Source organism: Monodon monoceros, unplaced genomic scaffold (assembly GCF_005190385.1).
Source record: "Monodon monoceros isolate NGI ecotype Baffin Bay Population unplaced genomic scaffold, NGI_Narwhal_1 Super_Scaffold_17, whole genome shotgun sequence".
NCBI lineage: Eukaryota > Metazoa > Chordata > Mammalia > Artiodactyla > Monodontidae > Monodon > Monodon monoceros.
Genome location: NW_021703773.1, coordinates 32,822,867 through 32,830,952, shown reverse-complemented (window position 1 = coordinate 32,830,952; position 8,086 = coordinate 32,822,867).

Here is an 8,086-nt window from a genome sequence, read left to right as displayed (position 1 = left end):
CGGGGAGCGGTGGGGAGCAGCGGGGAGCGACGGGGAGAGATGGGGAGCGACGGGGCGCGACGGGGAGCGGCAGACGAAGCTTCACTCGTTCTCCCGCCACTCACCTCCTGCTGTGCGGCCCGGTCCCTAACAGGCTGAGGACGATGGCCCGGGGATTGGGGACTCCTGCTCCAATTCGTATTTTATGGTCACGATTGAAGGCAAACTTCTTTTCATATAGAGCTTATTTGTATTTCCTTTCCTGAAAATTGCCTATTCACACTCTTTGCCTGTTTTTCTGATAGACTCTTGATCTATTTCATATTCATTTGTAGAAGCTCTATATATTAGGGACATTAATCTTTGTCATACTTCAAAAGATCATCTCATTTAACATGCGTGTATTTCTGCGAAACAGTTCAGATGTTCCCTTACATCATCAATGCAGGCCCGATACCATGCCCCAAAGGACTAAGAACTTACACAACTCCGTTGTGAAAATCTGGGAATGTCACCCCAAGCCTAACAGTCCCATGTTAGGAGTGGTGTTCTAAATTAGGTGATGGTCTGTATTATTAAGATGTAGGTTATTAACATGGTTTTTTAGAACAGGATTGGCAAAAAAATTAACAAGCTGGTTGCTCTAGGATAAGGATGTGGCTCATCATGCTTCTGCTTTGAAAGACACTGGATCTTTCTAAACAGTCATGAGTCTCTTCATTTAAGGTAGGTTTCCAATGGACTTCCCTGGTGGCACCGTGGTTAAGAATCCGCCTGCCAATGCAGGGGACACGGGTTCAAGCCCTGGTCCGGGAGGATCCCACATGCCATGGAGCAACTAAGCCCGTGCGCCACAACTACTAAGCCTGCGCTCTAGAGCTTGTGAGCCACAATTACTGAGCCCACGTGACACAACTATTGAAGTTCATGCACCTAGAGCTCAGGCTCTGCAACAAGAGAAGCCACCGCAGGGAGAAGCCTGTGCACCACAACGAAGAGTGGCCCCCGCTCGTTGCAACCAGAGAAAGCCCGTGTGCAACAAAGACCAAATGCAGCCAAAATAAATAAATAAAATTAATTAAAAACAAACAAAAAAGAACAAAAAGAAGAGGCAGATTTCCCAAACAAAATGTGCTCCCTGGGGTCCTATTATGTGTTAAGGGAGAAAAAAAGTTTGTGGCCAAATATATTTGCAAGCGCTTTTGTATAAAGTGTTTTTATTGAAAGATTTTATAGACACTTTTAAATGTTAATGTTCATTATCAAGCTCTAATAAAACTTGAATGTGTAGAATTCCCCATATTATTGGACTACAGCCCTTTGAGATTTTTCAAAGTATACCACCAGAGCTAGTATTCATAGAATAAAATTGTTATAAACGCTGACTTAAGGAAATAGCTATACACTCCCTCGTAAATGAACAGCTTTTCTGGGATATTTGCCTTAGCATTGCCATCGTGTCACCACAAATCACCCAGAGACAACAACGAAACTTATATAAAATTACTAGGGGACCATTTGAGAAGATTCATAAATTCAAAGTTTGAGTTGAGTTGGAAGAACCTTAGTGTAGCTAGAAGTTATAGAGTCATTGTGTGTGTGTGTGTGGGTGTGTGTATGCAAGACCCATAACTCCATGAAGGTTATGAAGAGGGGTCCTCTTAACTCAAAGAATCTATGGAGTGATCGGTACACAAAGATGAGAAATTTACTGACAAGCCTTTACTAAATATATAGCGCTAAAACAAAATATAATGTTCAAAAATGTTTTTAGTATGATTTTTGCTTATACTTATGGCGGATTTTTAACTTCATTTAAAAACTCTGTCTTTTATTTTTACAAATTTATTTGCTATAAGTTTTCAGGACCTACTCTGAATTCACTTAATATAATTTTACAATTTAGTTTTAATTTTTCCCACTTTAAGTTCACATTTATGAAGAAAGGAGGTAAAATGATAAGGGACTAATATGCTTAAGAACATTATCATAGATAACCTCCATCGACATGACTTGTTCCCTGCCCATTTAATTAGCAGGTATTATTGATAAATGTAAGTAAATCATGGATAATTTCTCATCTGGGTTCCTAAGTTTGCCATTTTACCTGTAGCTTTCAATAATTACTGGTCCCTTCACTCTTTAGCACATAGAAACACTCCTAAAAAGCAAGATTATGCCTTGCCTATTAAAGTCATTGCCAGCACCTCAGAAACTGAAGTAAATGCTTTCACAAGTAGCATTTCAAATGAATAATGCTGAAATCAGACTTTTTTTTTTCATTGAAAGTGCCTCAAGTAGTTGGCTCCTTTCCCATCAGCTACTTTGTAACTGCGAATATGACAACATGACGGTGATTCACAGATGCCAAAATATGACGAGCAGAGCAAATCTGTGTTCCAGATATGATAAGGTGAGAAAAACGGAACTCTTGGCCCCAGGTGATTTCCATGAAGACACCTATGTACAGTGGGGCTCACTATCTAACCCATGCAGCCATCAACTTTAATAACCGGAGAGGGAGAGAAACACATCTAAAAATGCAAATGGATGAAAAAATAAAACTGGGTTGCATAGTAACATCTTAAGCAGATTTGAGCAATGTATGTTTGGAAAGACTAAGCTTCCGCCCTGGAAAATGCTTTTTGTCGTATTCAACACATATTGGGTTAGAACTGAGAAAAATACATCCAAATTATGGGTGGCTTTAAAAAATTCCTTCTCCAATCCACCAAGCTTGTAAACAATGTGATATTAAGCGAAGTAACAGCTTGTTTCTGGTTTTTACCACAATATTTAGAAGCTTATTTTAAATGTGCATCTGCTTCACAGCTGAAGGACTACAGTTATATCACTGGAACAGAAAAAAAATAGATCGTCCACTTGCATCTTCAAAAGATCAGCTATACGTTCATACGTACCACTTCTCAGTTGTGCGATCTAATATTCAGGACTAACAGAGTCACAAATTATACAAGGCTGCTTTTACTTGTTGCACATATACATCTATGTACAATTCTATGCATATATTCTGATCCCCACAGAGTCTGACTGGCAATTTAAGTCATATAAGCTCATTTATGGTCAGAATTTGTACTTAAAAATCAATGTTTCTCCCTGTCAAATCCAGGCTAGGCTTTCATTAGACATAACATAATATAGATGATTATCACAGTGACTTTACCAGAATCATGGGAAAATTAAAGGTATTTTTATGCCAAACTCTGAGTCTAAATACACTGTTCAAAATCTAATTTGTAAATAAGAAAAGGCAATATTTCTTTTAATTCATCACATTGGCATTATTTGGCTATGTCTCATGTTACACAACGGTAGTGTTTTGGAAAACTACATAGTACAGGAAAAAAATATAATTTTCGTGTAGATGTTTTCCTAATTGGTTTTCAAGAAAATGTTCCATGTCAATTTTTATGTCAAGATATAAATAAATTGAGAAGTTATTTAGAAATGGCAAGCTCTGTGAGACAAGGAGCGTTGTTTGTTTACCACTGTATTCTAACACTGAACATAGTGCCAAATATATAGTACATATTTAATAAGTATTTGTGGAATGAATAAATAATTGAAGTCAATTAAATAAGAAATGAGGCCTAACCAAGATATTTCACAAAATATACAAACTTAGCAATTAATATAAAATATTAATAAAATATATTATGCCTAACTCTGTAAGTTAACTTAAAAATTGGATTTTTTGGCAAGGAATTACTCAATATTTATCATTTTTTTTCTCTTTTTTTGGGTGGCAGGCAGTGGGAAAAAGAACCACTTACCACTTAGAAACCATACTTTCAAATGCAGTTTCAAAAATACTTGAATTCGGGGCTTCCCTGGTGGCGCAGTGGTTGAGAGTCCGCCTGCCGATGCAGGGGACACGGGTTCGTGCCCCGGTCCGGGAGGATCCCACGTGCCGCGGAGCGTCTAGGCCCGTGAGCCATGGCCGCTGAGCCTGCGCGTCCGGAGCCTGTGCTCCACGACGGGAAAACTTGAATTCTACAAAACAGTGCTGCTTATTCACAGCAAGTCTATGAAAAAAGGCTCATTCAGCACCCAACTGCACCTCTTCTTCTCAGCCAATATGGCACCCAGGGCTGAGACAAGGGCCATAGGATCCCCACAGTAAGATGTTCCATTAAGCATTCACCTACACACGTTTCACACATTTCTGACAGCATAGTTTTATTCTTATTATTGGGTGCTTACTATAACCTAAGCACACACCGACTTCTATATAAGTATGATCTCACTGAAGTCAGCACTAGTATTAACCCCATTATACAGACAAGAAAATAAAGGCTCAGATCGGTGAGGAACTTATCCAAGGTCATCGATCAAGAAAGTCGTAGCATAGGGCATTTAACTAACAGGCAGAAAACAAAACAAAAAAACACCTCAATCTCTCAGCTAGACAGAAGAATCATTATAAAGAACGGTATTGGAACTCAAGAGAAGAGATAAGTTTAGAGAGACTAAAAGAATGTACACAAAAATAGAAAAAAAAAGGAGGGGGGGTCACCAAACAGTTTTAATTTGAAATACAAAGGAACATGTAAAAGCTACTAGATTAACTTATATAGATCATAGTTAAAGGACCAAAACATTCAAGGTAACATTTGAATGTAACGTGGAATCAAGTTAGTACTAAGCTCTACCAGTTCTTTTTTTTTTTTCTTAGTTTGAAGTATTGGTTGTTACTATGATCTACATCACCTCATAAGATATGGACTTTTACCACTAATAGAATAGATTTTATAATTTAATATAGCAAAGGGCTATCATTAATATATAAAACCATTAATATTTAACATCCCAATATAAGTTATTATGCCAAAGTGGCCCAGAGGAGAAAAAGAAAGTCCAAGTGTGGAATTAAATCTATGTTCAAAACTAACACTTCAGGAAAGCCTCTCATTTGATTGGATTTGTAGCAGTTACTCTGCAAGTAAATAAAGACACAGATTTCTCTCTTCTCTTTTTCTGTGTTTCTTTCTCTTTCCCTCCATTCCTTACTGCTCTTTTTTTCTTTCTCTCCTATTACTCTCTTTATCCATTAAAGCATATGTACATTAAATGAATCTGCATAGAATGTCTGCAACATTGAAAACTTCATGCACTACTTAATATTAAAAACTGCTCCTAAGGGATACTTCTATTAAATACCACCTTTGGCTACTATGTTATAAAATCTAGTATTAAAATCCTCACCACGAGCAAATGCACAGAGGGGGTGACTAGTATACTGTATAAGGGAAATAATTAGGATACATCAGTACATACTGGGATTGGATTAAAGGATCCTTCCTTGCCAGTCTAAGAATTTTTGACTTTACTCAAATGGCCAGTGTCACATGCTTGAAAAGAAAAGTCTGACAGCAGTGCTTGGATCCTTCAGGAAAGAAAAGAAATCTAGGAGCTGGGAAATTACTTAGGAAGCCCATTAAGTTGTGCACAAAATTGTACATGTGTCTGTCATTACTGATCAAAATTAGATTTAAGATGTTTATCTTGTTCTGAAAATTAGTCATTCAAAAATCGTGACAAACCACACAGACTATGATATTAGGCACTAATTATACCTCATACGTCATACGACTGTATGAATTAAAGAAGATGTCTCAAGGAGTAATAATGTTGGAGCATGTTTAGAACAAAAATACGTCTTAGAGGTTAAGAGAAAGAGAGAAGCGGGGAGAGAGACTGTCAGAATCCTGTGAAAACTTGCCTACTGCACTGAAAAATTACCCGCTAGTGAACCGCCTTCAGGCTGCATTTTCAGAAATTATATTCTAGTAGTGGTCAATTTTTCAACCAGAAGGATGAGATTTTTCTCCATCAATTTGATTCCCAGTCAATATTTCTTATACATAACAAGATCTAGGTATTTCGGTTAAAAATAACCAAGGTTAAAATGTCTCATAAATACAGAGTATCATTAAACATAGCCACGAAAGGTGAGTGCCAGCATTCCACTGCTGAAGCTAAATGTGTTATTGGTCTGTTTGTCACTCTTTCTTCTTAGACAATTTCAGCAAAAACAGTGAAGCCCAGTACATACAGTTCCCACTGTCAGAAGCTGCCATTCTCTTCCCTATCCAAATAGATGTGCTAGTTACTTAGTGAAGTTAGTTCAACACAGGAAGTTGATCAAGATGTAAACAATTCCGTTTCGGTTCATTTGAAATACGTGTTGATTTCTTGAGATTACAGCCCTCCATGTTTAATAAACCTGTACACTCTTTTCTCCCCCTATATGACAGTCTGAATCAGCTCAAGCTAGATTCGGCCACAGCGCTCTGCAGCCTTGGAGTGCGTGGAGATTGCCCGAGAAGCTGATACAACCTGATTTGCAAGTGGTCCACACTCACCTCTCTCCTCCAACCCATTCAAACTGACTTCAATCACTGCTCCTCTGCTACAGGAGACTTCATAGAAGTCTCCAAAGCTTCATTTTCACCCAAGTTCTTTATTCACAACTTAGTACAAAGCACTTAACTTGTTGGTATCACTCTGAACGAAAACTTTCATCCACTATTGAATTCATTCTTTTTCCTACAAACTGATTCTTCCTGATCACAATCTACTAGCCCCATTGGACTCACTGGTGACATCTAGAAACTCTGACTCGCCTATGACTCTGCTCTTTTTATCAAGGCCTAAGTTGACAGCACCATTTTGTGAGTCTCCAGTTTGTAGATTCTCTTTGATTTGCTTCTTCCCCTTTCTTCCATTTTAACGGTGGAATTCTTCACCCTAAACAACTGTAAGAGCCTTCCGGCTGTTTTGATGGCCTCTGGTCTCTCCTTGCCAATCTACCCTTTGCTGACTCACGCTAACCTTCAGAGACCACAATGTTTACCAAGAATTCCCTACTCAGGAATCTAACAGCTGCTTTTGTCCCTGTTTAGCTGTGAATGACATCCATAAAGGGTCTTACCCAAGAAGAACAGACCTGTGTGAATCTATGGTACTAAACGTAGTAAGAACGTTAATCATAAAACTAAATCACGATTCAATTTGGGGTCAAAAGAGATAAATGACATTAATGGGCATTTCCTAATGAATCTGTAGGCTTTTTATACCCATTAATTGTTCTGGTTAAAGGTTAACTGTTCCAGTTAAAATTTCCTCTACTTAGATCTACCTATTATGCCACTTGGAAAAGTTCTTCAGAAATGGAAAATCCCCTTTTATCTTTATGGAGGGACAAATATTTGTGTGAATGGTGGAAAATTTTTTATCCATTAACTTTCCTTTTCTTGAACTGGATTCTTTTTAAAACAGGATCTCAGTATTGATTTGTGGGCTTCCCTGGTGGTGTAGTGGTTGGGAGTCCGCCTGCCGATGCAGGGGACACGGGTTCGTGCCCTGGTCCGGGAAGATCCCACATGCCGCGGAGCGGCTGGGCCCGTGAGCCATGGCCGCTGAGCCTGCGCGTCCGGAGCCTGTGCTCCGCAACGGGAGAGGCCACAACAGTGAGAGGCCCGCGTACCGCAAAAATATATATATATATATATTGATTTGTTTTTCATCTCAATGCATTATTTAAAATCAACATTGAAAGCAACCGGAAACAGTATTGTAAATCAACTATACTTCAATAAAAAGATAGTGAAGAAAACACCATTATTTTATAGTTTTTCAAGTGAACTTCTGCTTTGTGATATTACACCTCATATAGTCTCTGGAAAACTCATTGTTCACCAGTGGATGAAAAAGGCAAATCATATTTTAGCATTATCTTTCGTTGTAGTTTTGAGCTTAAGAACACCCTAAAAGGAGACTGAAGAATCCTAGGATTCCCCTGACCACACACTGAGAAGTGATGCTTTATGGGAAAGTGTCCACAAGAAGGTTGATTCTCTGGAATAAAATGGAAGAGACTGCATAAATCTCATGGTTTTGAACACTAATGGTTACTACCAACTTATTATTTCAATATGTATCCAATTTTGCATTCTCCAAGGTTTGGGGATGTGATATTGTTTACCCTGGGAAGAAAAGGTGTGGTTTTCTACCCATTGGGACAAGAACATTCTAAGGTAAGCAACCTTTTCCTCCAAACAACTACCGTGCCATCCTGGAAAGT